We start from the raw sequence: 21,231 nt of genomic DNA on the forward strand, positions 1-21,231 counted from the left end.
TCTTCCATTGGGCTCCTTCCACACAGATGTCCATGAGGACTTGGTCCAACCTTTGATCAAAGTTGACCCTTCTTGTGAAAGGGTGAAGATCTCCTTGCATCATTCGCAAGTTGAATGCCAACCTCACATTTTTCAGACTGAAATCTAAGTATTTTCTCTGAACCATTATGAGCCAATTCTTTGGGTTCGGGTTTATACTTTGATCATGGTTCTTAGTGATCCATGCATTAGCATAGAACTCTTGAACCATTAAGATTCTGACTTGTTGGATAGGGTTGGTGAGAGCTTCCCAACCTCTTCTCCGAATCTCTTGTCGGATCTCCGGATATTCACCCTTTTTGAGCTTGAAGGGGACCTCGGGGATCACCTTCTTCTTGGCCACAACTTCATAGAAGTGGTCTTGATGGACCTTTGAGATGAACCTCTCCATCTCCCATGACTCGGAGGTGGAAGCAATTGCCATCTCTTTTCTCTTTCTAGAGGTTTCTCCGGCCTTAGGTGCCATTAATGGTTATTGGAAACAAAAAGCAAAGCTTTTTCCAACACCAAACTTAAAATGTTTGCTCGTCCTCGAGTAAAAGAAGAAAGAAAGGAGTAGAAGAAGAAGAAATGGAGGAGATGAAGGTAGAGGGAAGGTTCGGCCAAGGGTTGTTTGTGATGTGTGAAAGTGGAGGAGTAAGTAAGGGGTATATATAGGGTAAGAGGAGGGTGAGTCTGTGTGAAGTTGGGTGGATTTGGGAGGAAAATGGTTTGAATTTGAATGGTGAGGTAGATGGGGTTTTATGATGGGTTTTTGGGAATTAGGAGATGGATGTGAGTGGTGAAGAGAATATGGGGAAGAGAGTAAGATTTGATAGGCGAGTGGTGTTTTGGGTAGAGTGTTTTAGAGAGGGGTGAAGAGGAGAGAGTGTGAGGTGGGGTAGGTGAGGATCCTGTGGGGTCCACAGATCCTGAGGTGTCAAGGTTTTTTCATCCCTGCACCTCCTTGGCGTTAAACGCATTCTGTGTGTCATTCCTGGCGTTTAAACGCCACGCTTCTGCCCTTTTCTGGCGTTTAACGCCCAGAATGGTGCCAGGCTGGGCGTTTAAACGCCCATTTTTCTACCTTTACTGGCGTTTAAACACCAATTTGCCTGCCAGTTTTGGCATTTAACGGCAAGAATGGTGCCAGGCTGGGCGTTAAACGCCCATTTTGTTATCCTTACTGGCGTTTAAATGCCAGTAAGCTCGTCCTCCAGGGTGTGATATTTTTTATGCTATTTTTGATAGCTGACCAGCAAGTGCACTAGGTCGTCCAAGTAATACCTTACGTGAGTAAGGTCGACCCCACAGAGATTGTCGGCTTGAATCAAGCTATGGTTATCTTGTAAATCTCAGTCAGGCAGATTCAAATGGTTATGAGGTTTGATAATAAAAGGAAAAATAAAACATAAAATAAAATAAAGCTACTTATGTAGTTCCTTGGTGGAAATTTCAGATAAGCGTTTAGAGATACTTTGTTGCCTATGAACCTCTGTTTTTCTGCTGTCCCCATCCAATCATGCGTACTCCCTTCCATGGCAAGTTGTATGTTGGTGGATCACCGTTGTCAATGGCTACCATCCGTCCTCTCAGTGAAAACATGTCCTCTACGATTTCTCGCAAGGCTAATCAGCTGTCGGTTCTCGATCATGTCGGAATAGAATATATTTATTCTTTTGCACACTGTCACTGCGCCCAACAGTCACGAGTTTAAAGCTCGTCACAGTCATCCCATCCCAGATCCTACTCGGAATACCACAGACAGGTTTAGACTTTTCGGATCCCAAGAATGCTGCAAATTGATTCTAGCTTATACCACAAAGGTTCTAACGTCACGATTTCAAATGTTCTGTTGTCAGGAGAGGTGATTCAAATTCGTGGGTCAGAGACCAAAGAGAATATACTCCAGCTATCTTCCAATGACTACGTTGAACATCATGTAGACCACTTTGCGGTTGCCAGGCACGCGGATCTTGGCTAAGCAAGTAATGAAGATTGGGTGATTGTCACGGGTCACCCCTTTATTTTGACTTTACTAAATTAAGTACAAGAGTATATCTTGGAGGAGAAGTAGGCGTGAATTGAATAGAAAAACAATAATACTTGCATTAATACTCGAGGAACAACAGAGATCCTCACCTTAATCTATAAGGTGTAGAAACTCCACCGTTGGAAAATACATAAGAACAAGGTCTAGGCATGGCCGAATGGTCAGCCTTCCCAAATGGCATAATACAATTCAAAAATCTAAAGATATTCCAAAAAGGTCAAAGACTCCAAATACAATAGTAAAAAGTGTTATTTATACTACACTAGTAAACTAGGTTTGCAGAAAATGAGTAGATAGTGCAGAAATATACTTTTGGGGCCCACTTGGTGTGTGTTGGGGCTGAGCATTGGAGCTTTCACGTGCATAGGCTCTTCTTGGAGTTTAACTCCAGCTTTGGTGCCAGTTCCAGCGTTTTACGCCAAAAAAGGGGTCTCTGGTGGGCGTTTGGACGCCAGTTTGAGCCATCAAGTCTCAAACAAAGCATGGACTATTATACATTGCTGGAAAGCCCAAGATGGTTACCTTTCAATGCAATTGAGAGCGTGCCAATTTGGCTTCTGTAGCTCCAGAAAATCCATTTTGAGTGCAGAGAGGTTAGAATCCAACAGTATATGCAGTCTTTTCTCAGCCTCTGAATCATATTTTTGCTCAGGTCCCTCAATTTCAGCCAAAAAATACCTGAAATCACAGAAAAACACACAAACTCATAGTAAAGTCCAGAAATGTGAGTTTTGCATAAAAACTAACAAAAATATACTAAAAATTAACAAAAACATACTAGAAACTACCTAAAAACAATGCCAAAAAGCGTATAAATTATCCGCTCATCAGACTACCTCGACCCCTACGACGGCACCGCTACTTCGACAAGTGGGAGACTACCACAGCCTTTGCCCGAGGCGCATAGCGACTTATCAATCATAACAATTCAATAATACAACGTAGCTCATAGCATTATTTCTCTTATACTCATTCTGATCTCATCATTCATCATCAATATTCCAATTCATCATCAATCCGGCTACCCATTAGTTCATAAGACAACTCCACCCAACTGACATACCAAGCCTAAGTCACCATTTTTCTCATTCGACTAAACCATCCTCTGTACTCCAGAAACCTAAGTCTACGTCTTCTAGACTTTTTACCAAAATTTATTCTAGTTAGACTCACTTATGTATTCTCTATGATTCAAAGCCTAAAAACAAGTTAAGACACCCAAGATAAGCTTTACGAAAGTTCACAAGCTTGTTGAGAAGGTAAAACAGTTAAAAACAAAGTTTTCGTTGAAAAATAGGGCAGTGTACGTACGCATATAGTTATGCGTACGCACTCCCAGAAGAGTTTTCTCAAAGTGTACATACGCATAGAGGTGTGCGTACGCACACCAAGTAAAATTTTCCATTTTGTATGCACGCATGAATACGTACGGATGCCTTCAACAGAATGCACTTCCCAACTTGTGCATATGCATGATGTTGTGCTTACGCACAACTTGCAAATTTCACAGAGTGTGTGTGCGCACCAAAATGTGCAAACACACTCAACAGTAGGCATATCCCTGTGTGTGCTTGCGCACCACAGTGCGTGTACACACGTTCTCTAAAATTATAGGGTGTGCGTGCGCACAAGAGTGTGCGCACAAGAGTGTGCGTATGCACAAGTGAAAATATGGCCCCTGTTCAGAGCACTCTAATTTTCTGTGATGTTGCAGAAATTGTGAGTTTTGGTTTGTGTGCACACGCACAGTGCTGTGCGTGCGCACACAAACCAAAACTCACAATTTTTGCAACATCACAGAAAATCAGATTTTTTATACCAACTTCCAACGATCATATCTTTTTCTACAAAATTCCGATTTCCACAAAATCTATACCGTTTGAAGCTCTTTGAATTATCTTTTAATTTGATACAATATTTAATCAATTTCAAAAACTGTAGCTCAATATATGATCCACCAAAGTTGGCCTAAAACCCATTTTAACCAAAAACACTAAAAACCCAATTTTACCAAAACTCTCAATTCAAAACCAAACTACTCACAACCCAAACAATACCAAAATAATACAAGCGTCCATACCATTCATTCTCTAAACTCAACCATCAATAACATCTCAATTACACTATTCCATACCATCAAAATCATTATTCATCAACATCTAAATTCAACCTGAATCACATCAAAGCTCCTAAATTCCATCATTATTCAACTATAAAACATCCAACCTTTAATATCCTAACTTATCAACTCTTTCAACACTTATCATTAACAATACTCATAGTCATCAATCAAAATCAACACCAATACCCCTCAAGTTATCTTCATAATCATACTCCCCCACATAAAACTCACTCAACCTTCATCATAATTCATATACCACATATTCCAAAAATTCCATATCATCATCAAACGTATAATCACATACAATAAATCATACAACCACTTCATTCAATCCTATCTTAAAGGCCACTAGCCTAAGTTTCACGAAAAATTATATATTACATAAAGAAAATTGAAACCATACCTTAGCCTATTCCCACGTAACTCAAAACACCAAGCTCAAACAAAAGGCTCCAAAACTATCAAATTCACTCCGGCAAACACCAAACCTCAATCTAACATTATATAACATACAAAAAATCAAATCTAGAGTTCACAAAACAGCTAATTACAAGGTTTTAGTAAAACCTTACCTTATCCATCGGTATTAAGGGTAAAATCCAATAATACTCCAATGCTAGATCACCCCTAAACAACCAAAAACAAAGAAACTCAAAAATCCAAAGCCATTTTCGAGTTTTGGGCTAGGACAGAAAACCAAAGCTAGATAAAGAATTTTTTTACAAACAAAACTTACTTAGAAATGACGGGCTCGGCAAGAGCTTCGCATGGTCGCAAACGGCTCATAAATCGGAGCTCCATAGCTCAACTTATGGCCAAAAGAAGGAAGAGATAAATAGTAGCAACCCCTCTTCTCCTTTCTTCCCTTACCAGTGCCGCTTTCTCTTGGTTGGGGTGAAAATGAGCTGAAATACTCATTTAATGAGCATACATATGTTGAGCCTTGAGCCTGATTCAGGCTCGGCCTAATCTGTTAGCGTTTTAGGTCCGTTTGGTCCAACTTTGGGCTAAAGGCTTTAAGATTAGCCCCCGGTTTTGTATTCTAAATTATTTTTGTCCTTTTAAAATAATAAATCAATTTTTAAAATCTTATTTTTCTCAAAACACGGTACCGGAGAGACTAGAACCAGTACTACCAGCTTAAGTACCGGTACACATTTTTACAAAAATCTTTTGCAAAAGATATATTTTCCAACTCAGAAAAATTCATTGAATTCAAATTTCACCTTTTAGTTTCAAAATATCATTTCTATATTTTTGAACTTGTTCCAGGCAGTTAAAGTTATTATTTTATTAAACGATTTTAGGTGAAAACTCCGGTTCTTACAATAGAAGACTTTGATTGATTAGTGCTGATAAAGGTGTATTGATATAGAGTTAGATATCAAGTGGTGAATTCTCGCTATCAATTGTATTGTTTCTCCCATCAATTTTTTTTAATTATGTTAAATCGGTGTCGTTTGTACACATTTTACTAAAGGATGAGTTTATGTTTCTCCATATAGATTTTAAAGCTAGCCTATTAGTGATATATAAAAAAAGAAAGTCATAATTTGAAAAAAAAATAAAAGATGTGTCCAACTAAAACTCTAAACTTTTATAAGTTATTTTAATTTTATTCGATGGATAACATGATATTTCATATGAAATTACATTTTCATTGATAAAAAAGGAGTGTATATATTGATAATAAGTAAAAAAAGGGAAAAGAAATCAAAAGAACTGAAAAAAATAACATTTTGGATGCTTAAACAATACATGGGTGGCATAAGCTTTGTCAATACTATTTTCGATGCTAGTTTAAAAATTGATTATCAGTGGATAGTTGGAACTCTTTTAGATGAAGATGATAGAAGACTTTGATTGGTTAGTGCTGATAAAGGTGTATTGATACAGAATTGAATATCAAGTGGTGAATTCTCGCTACCAATTGTATTGTTTTTTAGTGCATTCAGATAGGTAATGATAGATATTACTACAAGATCATATAAATATGTGCTCACCAATTTTTGTGCTTAAGGATTGTATATAACATTTAAACAACAAAGTTGTAGATATTACTATATGAGATGAGATGAGATATTTTGAATGGAATTAGATGTGCTTTTGGTGGGGGGAGGGGGTGAGCATGAAAAAACACCCTTCCTTTTTTAATTGTGCATTACATGAAGAACATTATGAAGATGAGTTGTTAGCTGTAGACACTGCATTACTTTTTACCGAATTGGCACTACAACAATTTTTAATCTACGGCAACATGTAATTTAAGCAATGCTTAAAAAATGTTGTTGATGAGCGGATAATTTATACGCTTTTTGGCATTGTTTTTACATAGTTTTTAGTAAGTTTAAGCTACTTTTAGGGATGTTTTCCTTAGTTTTTATGTTAAATTCACATTTCTGGACTTTACTATGAGTTTTTGTGTTTTTCTGTGATTTCAGGTAAATTCTGACTGAAATTGAGGGATTTGAGCAAAACTCTGAAAAAGGCTGACAAAAGGACTGCTGATGCTGTTGGATTCTGACCTCCCTGCACTCGAAATGGATTTTCTGGAGCTACAGAACTCCAAATGGCGCGCTCTCAACGGAGTTAGAAAGTAGACATCCAGGGCTTTCCAGCAATATATAATAGTCCATACTTTATTCGAAGAATGACGACGTAACTTGGCGTTGAACGCCAAGTACATGCTGCTGTCTGGAGTTAAATGCCAGAAAAACGTCATGATCCGGAGTTGAACGCCCAAAACACGTCATAACTCAAAGTTCAACGCCAAGAAATGCCTTAGCTCGTGGATTGATCAAGCTCAGCCCAAGCACACACCAAGTGGGCCCCGGAAGTGGATTTATGCATCAATTACTTACTCATGTAAACCCTAGTAGCTAGTCTAGTATATATAGGACCTCTTACTATTGTATTAGACATCCTGGATTGTATCTTTCTATCCTGTGATCACGTTTTAGGGGGCTGGCCATTCGGCCATGCCTGGACCTCTTGCTTATGTATTTTCAACGGTGGAGTTTCTGCACACCATAGATTAAGGGTGTGGAGCTCTGCTGTACCTCAAGTATTAATGAAGTTCTATTTTCTTTTATTCAAATCTCTCTTATTCTTATTCCAAGATATTCATTCGTACCCAAGAACATGATGAATGTGATGAGTTAGATAACCCTCATCATCATTCTCACTGATGAACGCGCGTGATTGACAACCACTTCCGTTCTACATGCAACACAAGCTTGAATGTGTATCTCTTAGATTCCCCAACAGAATCTTCGTGGTATAAGCTAGATGGATGGCGGCATTTATCTGGATCCGGAAAGTCCAACCTTGTCTGTGGTGTTCCGAGTAGGATCCTGGGAATCCGGAAAGTCTCACCTTGTCTGTGGTATTCCGAGTAGGATTCCGTTCATGAATGACTGTGACGTGCTTCAAACTTTAACCTGCTGGGCGTTAGTGACAAACGCAAAAGAGGGATTCTATTCCAGTAGGAGCGGGAACCAACCGGTGATTGGCCGTGCTGTGACAGAGTGCGTGCATTAGCTTTCACTGCGAGGATGGGATGTAGCTATCAACCATGGGTGATGCCTCCAGACTGGTTAGCTGTGCGAGTGACAGCCGCACAGGTTATTTCCCCGAGAGGAATGAAAGTAGCCGCAGCTGATAGTGAACCCCTATACAAAGCTTGCCATGGAAAGGAGTAAGAAGGATTGAGTAGAAGGAATAGGAAGGCAGGCGTCCGAGAGCTCTACAGCACCTCCATTCCGCTTATCTGAAATTCCTACCAATGAATCTACATAAGTATTCTATCCTTTTTATTATTTCTAATCTTTATTTCTATTTTCGAACCCATAACTTTTTAATCTGCCTAACTGAGATTTGCAAGGTGACCATAGCTTGCTTCATACCAACAATCTCTGTGGATTCGACCCTTACTCACGTAAGGTATTACTTGGATGACCCAGTACACTTGCTGGTTAGTTGAACGGAGTTGTGAATTCCAATAAAGAAAACCTCACACAGGTGCTGCTCCTTAGAAGCCTTCATCTCAAAGTAATTAGAACATGGCAGTTCCATAAATAAGCTTTCATTCAAAATCCAAGAAACATATAATGTGATCACAATTTCGTCCACCAGTTGTCTAAAATAATAAAAAATAATTCTTAATGTTTGTTGCAAGGAAATAAGGTTATTGTAATATTTTTAAGCAACATGTTATAAATGTTCCCTTTTAGTCAATTAGAAAACATATGAAAAAGGCTGCTTTAATAGATTAAATAGGAAACATTTACTTTGTTCATATATTACATTTTATGAACATTGTGAAAATGAAAGATCCTATGGAACAAGCAATGCTGAAATAAATGACAGGGGAGTGTCTTCTAATTGTAATACGATTTGTCATTTTTTGTTGATGACACATATAAAGAAGCTTAATTTGTCATTTTCTCCAAAATTCAATCAAAACTAAGCTTGAGACCTATTGAAAAAGCTAAATAGTGAGTACAAATGTACAACACAATGACATTGATAATCAAATATTGGTAAATAACAAACCTAGTGATAGTTAAGATATTGATGGTGAAGGTTTGATTGTCTCAGGTTCTTTGTAACAAAGTGTTTCTTACCTTTGATTATTAACCAATAATAATTTTTCTGCAAAAAGATTAAGAGGTAAAAAATTTCATGCAGTTTGTTAAGTGAATATGAATATAAATAACTGTACAGGAGGCTTACTGGAGAAATTAACATCCATAAGAATTAAGAAGCTTGAACAATTTGTGATTCACAAGATTGGACCAAAAAGTACAAGCATATCATAGCAATCAAGTGTCTTTCAGCCTAAGGGAGCTGCTAAGGGAAAGATACACGTTATGTACCATATATTTTAGTCTTATAAACCTCCTCGCATGCAAATCTTGTTAAGTATCTATTGCGTCACACGAGTAACTACACTAGTGATGCTTATGCATCATGTTGTGTTTTCTATGCTTTTTCATATAAGAAACTAGTGTTTAAAGCTTAATTTTGGAAGTGTTTGGGTGCTTAAGTCATATATTACTTTGATCTTTTGATTTGATGAATGTTGTAGGAAATGAATGAAAAAAAGAAGCAAAAAGCACAAAACAAGCTCAAAAGAAGCAAGAAAAGTCATCAAGGAAGTGTCTATAATGGCCAAGAAAAGAGAGAAAAGTAAAGGTCAAGCAGAGAAGAAGCAAGGGAAGGCAAGAACCAAAGGCATTGGCAACGCCAACTTTGGTTCATCAACGCTCAGCTTGGAAGGATTGAAGGTTGCTAGCAACACTAACACCAGCAACAAACGCTAGGCAAGATGCTCAAAGCGTTGCAACGCCAACACTGTTTCAACAATGCCACCTTGACCTCTTTATACTCCAACAAGGAAACTTGAGCTACAAAGATCCAAATGACATTATTCTAGTGGCATTAAAAAGTAGGAATCTAGAGCTTTCCAAGTATATATGGCACTATATGGTGGACACTAAATCTGAGGGAGAAAGCTTACCCCGAAAGTGCAAAGATGAACATAGTATCAACCTGTAGTAAGGCCAGCTGACCTCTTCACCTTCCATGGAGTATAACTTGAGCTCTGGAGTTTCAAGTGATGTGCTTCCAAAGGCATTGGAGTATAACATTAATTTTGGGCTTTAGAAGCTGGCGATAGTAACGCTAACGTTACCCTACCAACGCCAGTTTAGGCGTTATTAATGCTTGCTGCTCTCAATAACGCCTGCGACCCCTAACAGCATGACTTTGTCCTCTTCAAAGGAGCATAACTTGAGCTACAGAGGTCTAATTGATGCACTTCTAGTTGCGTTGGAAAGCTGACAGTCAGAGCTTTTCAACAATGTATAATAGTCTCTAGTGGGCATGAAATTGGAGCACAAACAATAGGCATCTTTAAGCCCCAAAAATACTTAACAGAGCATCAATAGCGTTAGTAACACTAACGCTGGGTAAAACGCTACGTGAGCCTGGAAGCAGAATTTTCATAGCATTAGCAACACTAACTTCAACCCAATAATGCCAAGTCACCTCTAGACCTCATCTTTGCTCAATTAACTTCACTCCAAGTCCACTTAAATTCAAGTAAGCAAGCTCACAATTGTCAACCAATCAAGGCCACAAGAATCATCTAGAATTAGCTCATTTTCATTTGATTGTAATTTGTTTTCAATTTGTAATTTAGGCTAGCATGTAAATACGCTTTAGTTCATCACAAAAAAGGGGGGGACTCTTGGAGGCTACACCACTGGGAAGAGTCTTCGGAGTCTCCCTTACATACTCTTCTTCTCCTCCAACTTCTTTTTTACTTTGTAAATATTTAGTTATGAGTCACTAACTCTTTCTATTGGAAAAGAGAGCTCTATTGCAATTTTATGGATTGATTTATTTTCATTCTTCATCTTCAATTCTTCTTTTATTATTTCTTTAGAAAGAATCTTCGTTCTTCATCACAAGGGTTCAATTATCCTGAGAAAGAAATCAAATCCAACTTGGATTCTATGGGAGCCTCGAGATAGGGAACATAGAATTGTGCTTGAAGTTCTTTCTCACAATGGTTATGAAATTAGGTTTGGGATTGGTACGTGACATATAACCTTCCCAATACTTGACTCATGAAATTGTGTGGCTATAAATTAGAGACCATTCTTCATCTCTTCTCATGACCAATTAGATCAAGAGATTAAGTTAAGAGAAATCAAATAACCAAGAGATTGGGGTTTGGTTACGTATAATTTTCCAAGAGATCAATGATTGCATCATTGAAGAGGAGATGAGAATTGTTGATCTTGAGAATGCAATATCTCTTGATCCCAATGCTTTCTTTATTCTTACTTCTATTATTTTTCTTTTTCGTCATTTACTTTCTTGCACTTTACTTTCTTGTACTTTCCATTCCTTGCAATTACTTTCCAGCATTTTACTTTTCGTGCACTTTACATTCATGCTATTTACTTTCTTGCTCTTTATTGCTTTATTTTAATTTCATGTCATTTACTTTTTTCTATTTGCTCATCATCACAATATGAACCGTCTAACTAGAATAATCAACTAACTATTGATTGCTTAATCCTTTAATCCTCGTGGGATCGACCTCACTCTTGTGAGTTTTATTAATTGATACGACCCGGTATACTTGCCGGTAGTTAATGTGGAATTAATTATAATTTTTTGTATCAAGTTTTGTCGCCATTTCCGCGGATTAATTGTGATTAACAAACTACCGGTGGTTGATTACCTAGATTAGACATTTTTTCTCTTTTTGTTTAAGTCATTTAATTCTTTTAATTTTCTATTTTCTCTTGCTAGTAAGGTGTTTGTGTTATTGCCTCACTAAGAATTTCTTAGTTGTGACATAAGAAATTTTAATTTCTCTTAGTGATTGTGTTTGATACAAAAATTTTCAATTAAAATGGTGTTTACCTCACATTTTGATCAAGCAAATTACATGGGATATTGCCCACCACTACAAAATTATTCAAGTCATTATCATAATGGTGGCTGGGAATATCACCAAGGAATGATGGATTATGAATAATCAAATGAAATAGGATACCTCCCAGAGCCATAAAATAACTCTTATTGTTATGATAACTACACAAATTGTGGCTGGGAAGAAGATTGTGATGCTCCATAATCTAGTCATCAAGAGTCATCGTCACTTGATTATCCCTCATATACATTCATGTAAGATTGCCCAACCTCACCTCATGATTTTTCATATCAAAACTCTTCATCACTTGAGTATACCACACCTCAAAATTTCCTCCAAAATTCATAGAACTCATTTTGCTACCCACAAAATGAATTCCATACCCCTCAAAACAACTTCACCACAACACCGACATATCCACAAAGTCATTCTAAGCCTTCATCTCTTGAGCTATCATTCTCAAAATATGAAAAAAATTGTGAGGAGATGAAGAACTTCAGAGAGGAGGAAAATTATTCTCAACCTTCATCTCTTGAGCTAGCAGTTGAGGATTACCTTCAAATGTCTAAACAATCTTGGAAAGAACGAAAAATCCTCTTTAAGAAGATGGAAGGGCATTTAGAGAAAATAAGGAAACACTTAGGATTGCCAAGCAAGGAGGATGAAGACCAATTTGTGGGTGCAAAGGAGGAATTGGAGGAACAAGAAGAAGAGGCCCTTGTACCAAGTGAAATTCCAATGAAGAAGGAGGTTGTGGAGGCATATAAGTGGTGCGCAAAATTGTGAACAATACTTTTCACAACTCTCATAATCCCCGGTAATGAACCCCAAAAACTTGGTGTTCAATACCATGGCATAAACACAACTTCACACAACTAACCAGCAAGTGCACTGGGTCGTCCAAGTAATAAACCTTACGCGAGTAAGGGTCGATCCCACGGAGATTGTTGGTATGAAGCAAGCTATGGTCATCTTGTAAATCTTAGTCAGGCAAACTCAAATGGATATGGTGATATACAAATAAAACATAAAGATAGAGATAGAGATACTTATGTAATTCATTGGTGGGAATTTCAGATAAGCGCATGAAGATGCTGTGTCCCTTCCGTCTCTCTGCTTTCCTACTGTCTTCATCCAATCATTCTTACTCCTTTCCATGGCAAGCTTATGCAAGGGTTTCACCGTTGTCAGTGGCTACCTCCCATCCTCTCAGTGGAAATATTCAACGCACCCTGTCACGGCACGGCTATCCATCTGTCGGTTCTCAATCAGGCCGGAATAGAGTCCAGTGATTCTTTTGCGTCTGTGACTAACGCCCCGCCTTCAGGAGTTTGAAGCACGTCACAGTCATTCAATCATTGAATCCTACTCAGAATACCACAGACAAGGTTAGACCTTCCGGATTCTCTTGAATGCCGCCATCAGTTCTAGCCTATACCACGAAGACTCTGATCTCACGGAATGGCTAGCTCGGTTGTCAGGCGAGCGCTCGGTTGTCAGGCGATCAACCATGCATCGTGTATCAGGAATCCAAGAGATATTCACCCAATCTAAGGTAGAACGGAGGTGGTTGTCAGGCACACGTTCATAGGTGAGAATGATGATGAGTGTCACGGATCATCACATTCATCAAGTTGAAGAACAAGTGATATCTTAGAACAAGAACAAGCGGAATTGAATAGAAGAACAATAGTAATTGCATTAATACTCGAGGTACAGCAGAGCTCCACACCTTAATCTGTGGTGTGTAGAAACTCCACCGTTGAAAATACATAAGAACAAGGTCTAGGCATGGCCGAATGGCCAGCCTCTCAATGATCTAAGATAGCCTAAGAACAAAGATAGCTACCCAGATCTCTCAATACAATAGTAAAAGGTCCTACTTATAGAGAACTAGTAGCCTAAGGTTTACAGAGATGAGTAAATGACATAAAAATCCACTTCTGGGCCCACTTGGTGTGTGCTTGGGCTGAGCAATGAAGCATTTTCGTGTAGAGACTCTTCTTGGAGTTAAACGCCAGCTTTTGTGCCAGTTTGGGCGTTTAACTCCCATTTTGGTGCCAGTTCCGGCGTTTAACGCTGGAAATTCTGAAGGTGACTTTGAACGCCGGTTTGGGCCATCAAATCTTGGGCAAAGTATGGACTATCATATATTGCTGGAAAGCCCAGGATGTCTAATTTCCAACGCCATTGAGAGCGCGCCAATTGAGCTTCTGTAGCTCCAGAAAATCCACTTCGAGTGCAGGGAGGTCAGAATCCAACAGCATCTGCAGTCCTTTTCAGTCTCTGAATCAGATTTTTGCTCAGGTCCCTCAATTTCAGCCAGAAAATACCTGAAATCACAGAAAAACACACAAACTCATAGTAAAGTCCAGAAAAGTGAATTTTAACTAAAAACTAATAAAAATATACTAAAAACTAAACCAAATATACTAAAAACATACTAAAAACAATGCCAAAAAGCGTACAAATTATCCGCTCATCACAACACCAAACTTAAATTGTTGCTTGTCCTCAAGCAACTGAAAATCAAATAAGATAAAAAGAAGAGAATATGCAATGAATTCCAAAAACATCTATGAAGATCAGTATTAATTAGATGAGCGGGGCTTTTAGCTTTTTGCCTCTGAACAGTTTTGGCATCTCACTCTATCCCTTGAAACTCAGAATGATTGGCTTCTTTAGGAACTCAGAATCCAGATAGTGTTATTGATTCTCCTAGATAAGTATAATGATTCTTGAACACAGCTACTTATTGAGTCTTGGCTGTGGCCCAAAGCACTCTGTCTTCCAGTATTACCACCGGATACATACATGCCACAGACACATAATTGGGTGAACCTTTTCAGATTGTGACTCAGCTTTGCTAAAGTCCCCAATTAGAGGTGTCCAGGGTTCTTAAGCACACTCTTCTTGCCTTGGATCACAACTTTATTTCTTTCTTTTTCTTTTCTTTTTCTTTCTCTCTTTTTTTTTCGTCTTTCTCTTTCTTTTTTTTTGTATTCACTGCTTTTTCTTGCTTCAAGAATCATTTTTATGATTTTTCAGATCCTCAGTAACATGTCTCCTTTTTCATCATTCTTTCAAGAGCCAACATTCATGAATCACAAATTCAAAAGACATATGCACTGTTTAAGCATACATTCAGAAAACAAAAGTGTTGCCACCACATCAAAATAATTAAACTGTTATAAAATTCAAAATTCATGCAATTCTTTTTCTTTTTCAATTAAGAACAATTTTTTTATTCAAGAAAGGTGATGGATTCATAGGACATTCATAACTTTAAGGCATAGACACTTAAGACACTAATGATCATAAGACACAAACATTGATAAACATAAGCATAAATTTTTAAAAAACAGAAAAATAAAGAACAAGGAGATTAAAGAACGGGTCCACCTTAGTGATGGCGGCTTGTTCTTCCTTTTGAAGGTCTTATGGAGTGCTTGAGCTTCTCAATGTCTCTTCCTTGCCTTTGTTTCTCCTCTCTCATGATTCTTTGATCTTCTCTAATTTCATGGAGGAGGATGGAATGTTCTTGGTGCTCCACCCTTAGTTGTCCCATGTTGGAACTCAATTCTCCTAGGGAGGTGTTGATTTGCTCCCAATAGTTTTGTGGAGGAAAGTGCATCCCTTGAGGCATCTCAGGGATTTCATGATGAGTGGGGTCTCTTGTTTGCTCCATCCTTTTCTTAGTGATGGGCTTGAGGTCATGCCTTCTCAGTTGAACCGGCTTTTCTCTTGAATCTCTCTTCCATTGAGCGCCCTCTTCACAAATGTCTGTGAGGACTTGGTCCAACCTTTGATCAAAGTTAACCCTTTTTGAGTTTGAAAGGGACCTCATGGATCACCTTCTTCATGGCCACAACTTCATAGAAGTGGTCTTGATGCACCCTTGAGATGAATCTCTCCATCTCCCATGACTCGGAGGTGAAAGCTTTTGCCTTCCCTTTCCTCTTTCTAGAGGTTTCTCCGGCCTTGGATGCCATAAATGGTTATGGAAAAACAAAAAGCAATGCTTTTACCACACCAAACTTAAAAGGTTTGCTCGTCCTCGAGCAAAAGAAGAAAGAAGAGAGTAGAAGAAGAAGAAAATGGAGGAGATGGAGGGGGCTTATGTTGCGGCCAAAGGGGGAAGAAGTAGTGTTTAGGGTGTGTGAAAATGAAGGAGTGAAGATGGGTTTATATAGGGGTGAGGGGAGGGGTAGGGTTCGGCCATTATGGGTGGGTTTGGGAGGGAAAGTGGTTTGAATTTGAATGGTGAGGTAGGTGGGGTGTTATGAAGGATGGATGTGAGTGGTGAAGAGAAAGATGGGATTTGATAGGTGAAGGGTTTTTGGGGAAGAGGTGTTGAGGTGATTGGTGAATGGGTGAAGAAGAAGAGAGAGAGTGGTGGGGTAAGTGGGGATCCTATGGGGTCCACAGATCCTGAGGTGTCAAGGAAAAGTCATCCCTGCACCAAATGGCATGCAAAATCGCGTTTTTAGCCAATTCTGGCGTTAAACGCCGGGCTGGTGCCCATTTCTGGCGTTTAACGCCAAGTTTTTGCCCTTTTCTGGCGTTTAACACCAGTCTGGTGCCCCTTTCTGGCGTTAAACGCCCAGAATGGTGCCAGACTGGGCGTTAAACGCCCAACAGCTAGCCTTACTGGCGTTTAAATGCCAGCACGCTCTCCTCCAGGGTGTGCTGTTTTTCTTCCTGTTTTTCATTCTGTTTTCGCTTTTTCAATTGATTTTGTGACTTCTCATGATCATCAACCTACAGAAAACATAAAATAACAAAGAAAAATAGATAAAATATGACATTGGGTTGCCTCCCAACAAGCGCTTCTTTAATGTCAGTAGCTTGACAGAGGGCTCTCATGGAGCCTCACAAATGCTCAGAGTAATGTTGGAACCTCCCAACACCAAATTTAGAGTTTGAATGTGGGGGTTCAACACCAAACTTAGAGTTTGGTTGTGGCCTCCCAACATCAAACTTAGAGTTTGACTGTGGGGGCTCTGTTTGACTCTGATTTGAGAGAAGCTCTTCATGCTTTCTCTCTATGGTGACAGAGGGATATCCTTGAGCCTTAAACACAAAGGATTCTTCATTCACTTGAATGATCAGTTCACCTCCATCAACATCAATCACAGCCTTTGCTGTGGCTAGGAAGGGTCTGCCAAGGATGATAGATTCATCCATGCACTTCCCAGTCTCTAGGACTATGAAATCAGTAGGGATGTAATGGTCTTCAATTTTCACCAGAACATCCTCTACAAGTCCATAAGCTTGTTTTCTTGAATTGTCTGCCATCTCTAGTGAGATTCTTGCAGCTTGTACCTCAAAGATCCCTAGCTTCTCCATTACAGAGAGAGGCATGAGGTTTACACTTGACCCTAAGTCACACAGAGCCTTCTTGAAGGTCAATGTGCCTATGGTACAAGGTATGGAGAACTTCCCAGGGTCCTGCCTCTTTTGAGGTAATTTCTGCCTAGACAAGTCATCCAATTCTTTGGTGAGCAAAGGAGGTTCGTTCTCCCAAGTCTCATTTCCAAATAACTTGTCATTTAGCTTCATGATTGCTCCAAGGTATTTAGCAACTTGCTCTTCAGTGACATACTCATCCTCTTCAGAGGAGGAATACTCATCAGAGCTCATGAAAGGCAGAAGTAAGTCCAATGGAATCTCTATGGTCTCATTTTGAGCCTCAGATTCCCACGGTTCCTCATTAGGGAACTCATTGGAAGCTAGTGCACGCCCATTGAGGTCTTCCTCAGTGGCGTTCACTTCCTCTCCTTCTTCTCCAAATTCGGCCATGTTGATGGCCTTGCACTCTCCTTTTGGATTTTCTTCTGTATTGCTTGGAAGAGTACTAGGAGGGAGTTCAGTAATTTTCTTGCTCAGCTGTCCCACTTGTGCCTCCAAATTCCTAATGGAGGACCTTGTTTCAGTCATGAAACTTTGAGTGGTTTTGATTAGATCAGAGACCATGGTTGCTAAGTCAGAGTGGTTCTGCTTAGAATTCTCTGTCTGTTGCTGAGAAGATGATGGAAAAGGCTTGCCATTGCTAAACCTGTTTCTTCCACCATTATTGTTGTTGAAACCTTGTTGAGGTCTCTGTTGATCCTTCCATGAGAGATTTGGGTGATTTCTCCATGAAGAATTATAGGTGTTTCCATAGGGTTCTCCCATGTAATTCACCTCTTCCATTGAAGGGTTCTCAGGATCATAAGCTTCTTCTTCAGATGAAGCATCCTTAGTACTGCTTGGTGCATTTTGCATTCCAGACAGACTTTGAGAAATCAAATTAACTTGTTGATTCAATATCTTGTTCTGATCCAGAATGGCATTCAGAGTATCAATCTCAAGAACTCCTTTCTTCTGATTAGTCCCATTGTTCACAGGATTCCTTTCAGAAGTGTATATGAATTGGTTATTTGCAACCATTTCAATTAGTTCTTGAGCTTCTGTAGGCGTCTTCTTCAGATGAAGAGATCCTCCAGCAGAGCTATCCAAAGACATCTTGGATAGTTCAGAGAGACCATCATAGAAAATACCTATGATGCTCCATTCAGAAAGCATGTCAGAAGGACATTTTCTGATCAATTGTTTGTATCTTTCCCAAGCTTCATAGAGGGATTCTCCATCCTTCTGTCTGAAGGTTTGGACTTCCACTCTAAGCTTACTCAATTTTTGAGGTGGAAAGAACTATGCCAAGAAGGCATTGACTAGCTTTTCCCATGAGTTCAGGCTTTCTTTAGGTTGTGAGTCCAACCATGTCCTAGCTCTGTCTCTTACAGCAAAAGGGAATAGCATAAGTCTGTAGACCTCAGGGTCAACCCCATTAGTCTTGACAGTGTCATAGATTTGCAAGAACTCAGCCAAAAACTGATGAGGATCTTCCAATGGAAGTCCATGAAACTTGCAATTCTGTTGCATTAGAGAAACTAATTGAGGCTTAAGCTCAAAGTTGTTTGCTCCAATGGCAGGGATAGAGATGCTTCTCCCATAGAAGTCGGGAGTAGGTGCAGTAAAGTCACCCAACACCTTCCTTACATTGTTGGCATTGTTGTTGTTTTCGGCTGCCATGGGTTCTTCTTTCTTGAAGATTTCTGTTAGATCCTCTGCAGAGAGTTGTGCCTTAGCTTCTCTTAGCTTTCGCTTCAAGGTCCTTTCAGGTTCAGGGTCAGCTTCAACAAGAATGTCTTTGTCTTTGTTCCTGCTCATATGAAAGAGAAGAGAACAAGAAAATGTGGAATCCTCTATGTCACAGTATAGAGATTCCTTGAGGTGTCAGTGAAGAAGAAAAATAGAAGGAAGAAGGAGAAAAATTCGAACTTAGTCAGATAGAGTTCGAATTGTGCATTGAGGAGGAGTGGTGCTCCATAAATAGAAGGATGTGAGAAGAGGGGAAGAGATTTTTCGAAAATTAAGTTAAAAAGATTTTTAAAAAAAAATTTTGAAAAAACTTTAATTGATTTTTGAAAATCAAGAGTGGGAAAGAGATCAAGTAATTTTTGAAAAAGACTTTGAAATTAGAAATCAAAAAGATATGATTGAAAACTGTTTTGAAAAAGATGTGATTAAAAAGATATGATTGAGAAGATATGATTTGAAAACAATTTTAAAAAGATTTGATTTTAAAAATCAATAACTTGGCTATCAAGAAAAGATATGATTCAAACATTAAACCTTTCTCAACAGAAAAGGCAACATACTTGAAATGTTCAATCAAATCATTAATTGTTAGCAAGTATCTTTGAAAAAGGAAAGAAATTGATTTTGAAAACATTTGATTGAAAAGATATGATTTGAAAAAGATTTGATTTTGAAAAACTTTGAAAACTTGAAAAAAAAATTGATTTGAAAACAAAATCCACCCCCTTGTGCCATCCTGGCGTTAAACGCCCAGAATGGTGCACATTCTGGCGTTTAACGCCCAATGCACTACCTTTTTGGGTGTTAAACGCCCAGCCAGGCACCCTGGCTGGCGTTTAAACGCCAGTCTGTCCTTCTTCACTGGGCGTTTTGAACGCCCAGCTTTTTCTGTGTAATTCCTCTGCTGCATATTCTGAATCTTCAGTTCCCTGTACTATTGACTTGAAAATAGAACCAAGATCAAATAAACAATGCATGCAAGACACCAAACTTAAAATTAGACACTAGACTCAAACAAGAAACATAAAATATTTTTGGTTTTTATGATTTTGAAATTTTTTTGGATTTTTCGAAAATTATATGGAAATAGAAAATAAAGGTTTCAGAATTCTTAATTTGGATCCCAGGAATCATTGCAATGCTAGTCTAAGACTCCGGTCCAGGAATTAGACATGGCTTCACAGCCAGCCAAGCTTTCAAAGAAAGCTTCGGTCCAAAACACTAGACATGGCCAATGGCCAGCCAAGCCTTAGCAGATCATTGCTCCAATAGCAAGATTGATAGAGATCAACAAGCTCTTGTGATGATCAGTTGAAACCTCGGTCCAATAAGATTAGACATGGCTTCACAGCCAGCCAGACTTCAACAGATCATCATGAAACTCTAGAACTCATTCTTAAGAATTCTGAAAAATACCTAATCTAAGCAACAAGATGAACCGTCAGTTGTCCATACACGAAACAATCCCCGGCAACGGCGCCAAAAACTTGGTGCGCGAAATTGTGAACAATACTTTTCACAACTCTCATAATCCCCGGTAATGAACCCCAAAAACTTGGTGTTCAATACCATGGCATAAACACAACTTCGCACAACTAACCAGCAAGTGCACTGGGTCGTCCAAGTAATAAACCATACGCGAGTAAGGGTCGATCCCACGGAGATTGTTGGTATGAAGCAAGCTATGGTCATCTTGTAAATCTTAGTCAGGCAAACTCAAATGGATATGGTGATATACAAATAAAACATAAAGATAGAGATAGAGATACTTATGTAATTCATTGGTGGGAATTTCAGATAAGCGCATGAAGATGCTGTGTCCCTTCCGTCTCTCTGCTTTCCTACTGTCTTCATCCAATCCTTCTTACTCCTTTCCATGGCAAGCTTATGCAAGGGTTTCACCGTTGTCAGTGGCTACCTCCCATCCTCTCAGTGGAAATATTCAACGCACCCTGTCACGGCACGGCTATCCATCTGTCGGTTCTCAATCAGGCCGGAATAGAATCCAATGATTCTTTTGCGTCTGTGACTAACGCCCCGCCTTCAGGAGTTTGAAGCACGTCACAATCATTCAATCATTGAATCCTACTCAGAATACCACAGACAAGGTTAGACCTTCCGGATTCTCTTGAATGCCGCCATCAGTTCTAGCCTATACCACGAAGACTCTGATCTCACGGAATGGCTAGCTCGGTTGTCAGGCGAGCGCTCGGTTGTCAGGCGATCAACCATGCATCGTGTATCAGGAATCCAAGAGATATTCACCCAATCTAAGGTAGAACGGAGGTGGTTGTCAGGCACACGTTCATAGGTGAGAATGATGATGAGTGTCACGGATCATCACATTCATCAAGTTGAAGAACAAGTGATATCTTAGAACAAGAACAAGCGGAATTGAATAGAAGAACAATAGTAATTGCATTAATACTCGAGGTACAGCAG

At 39.1% G+C, this 21,231-nt stretch overlaps 1 non-coding gene across 1 annotated transcript; it reads left to right on the top strand.

Moving 5' to 3' along the window:
• The first annotated feature begins 18,207 nt into the window (after positions 1–18,207).
• On the top strand, positions 18,208–18,315 carry LOC130978741 (small nucleolar RNA R71). The gene has a single exon (XR_009086358.1). It is a non-coding gene; the product is annotated as a small nucleolar RNA R71 (small nucleolar RNA).
• The last annotated feature ends 2,916 nt before the right edge of the window (positions 18,316–21,231 follow it).

Source organism: Arachis stenosperma, chromosome 4, assembly GCF_014773155.1.
Source record: "Arachis stenosperma cultivar V10309 chromosome 4, arast.V10309.gnm1.PFL2, whole genome shotgun sequence".
Lineage (NCBI taxonomy): Eukaryota > Viridiplantae > Streptophyta > Magnoliopsida > Fabales > Fabaceae > Arachis > Arachis stenosperma.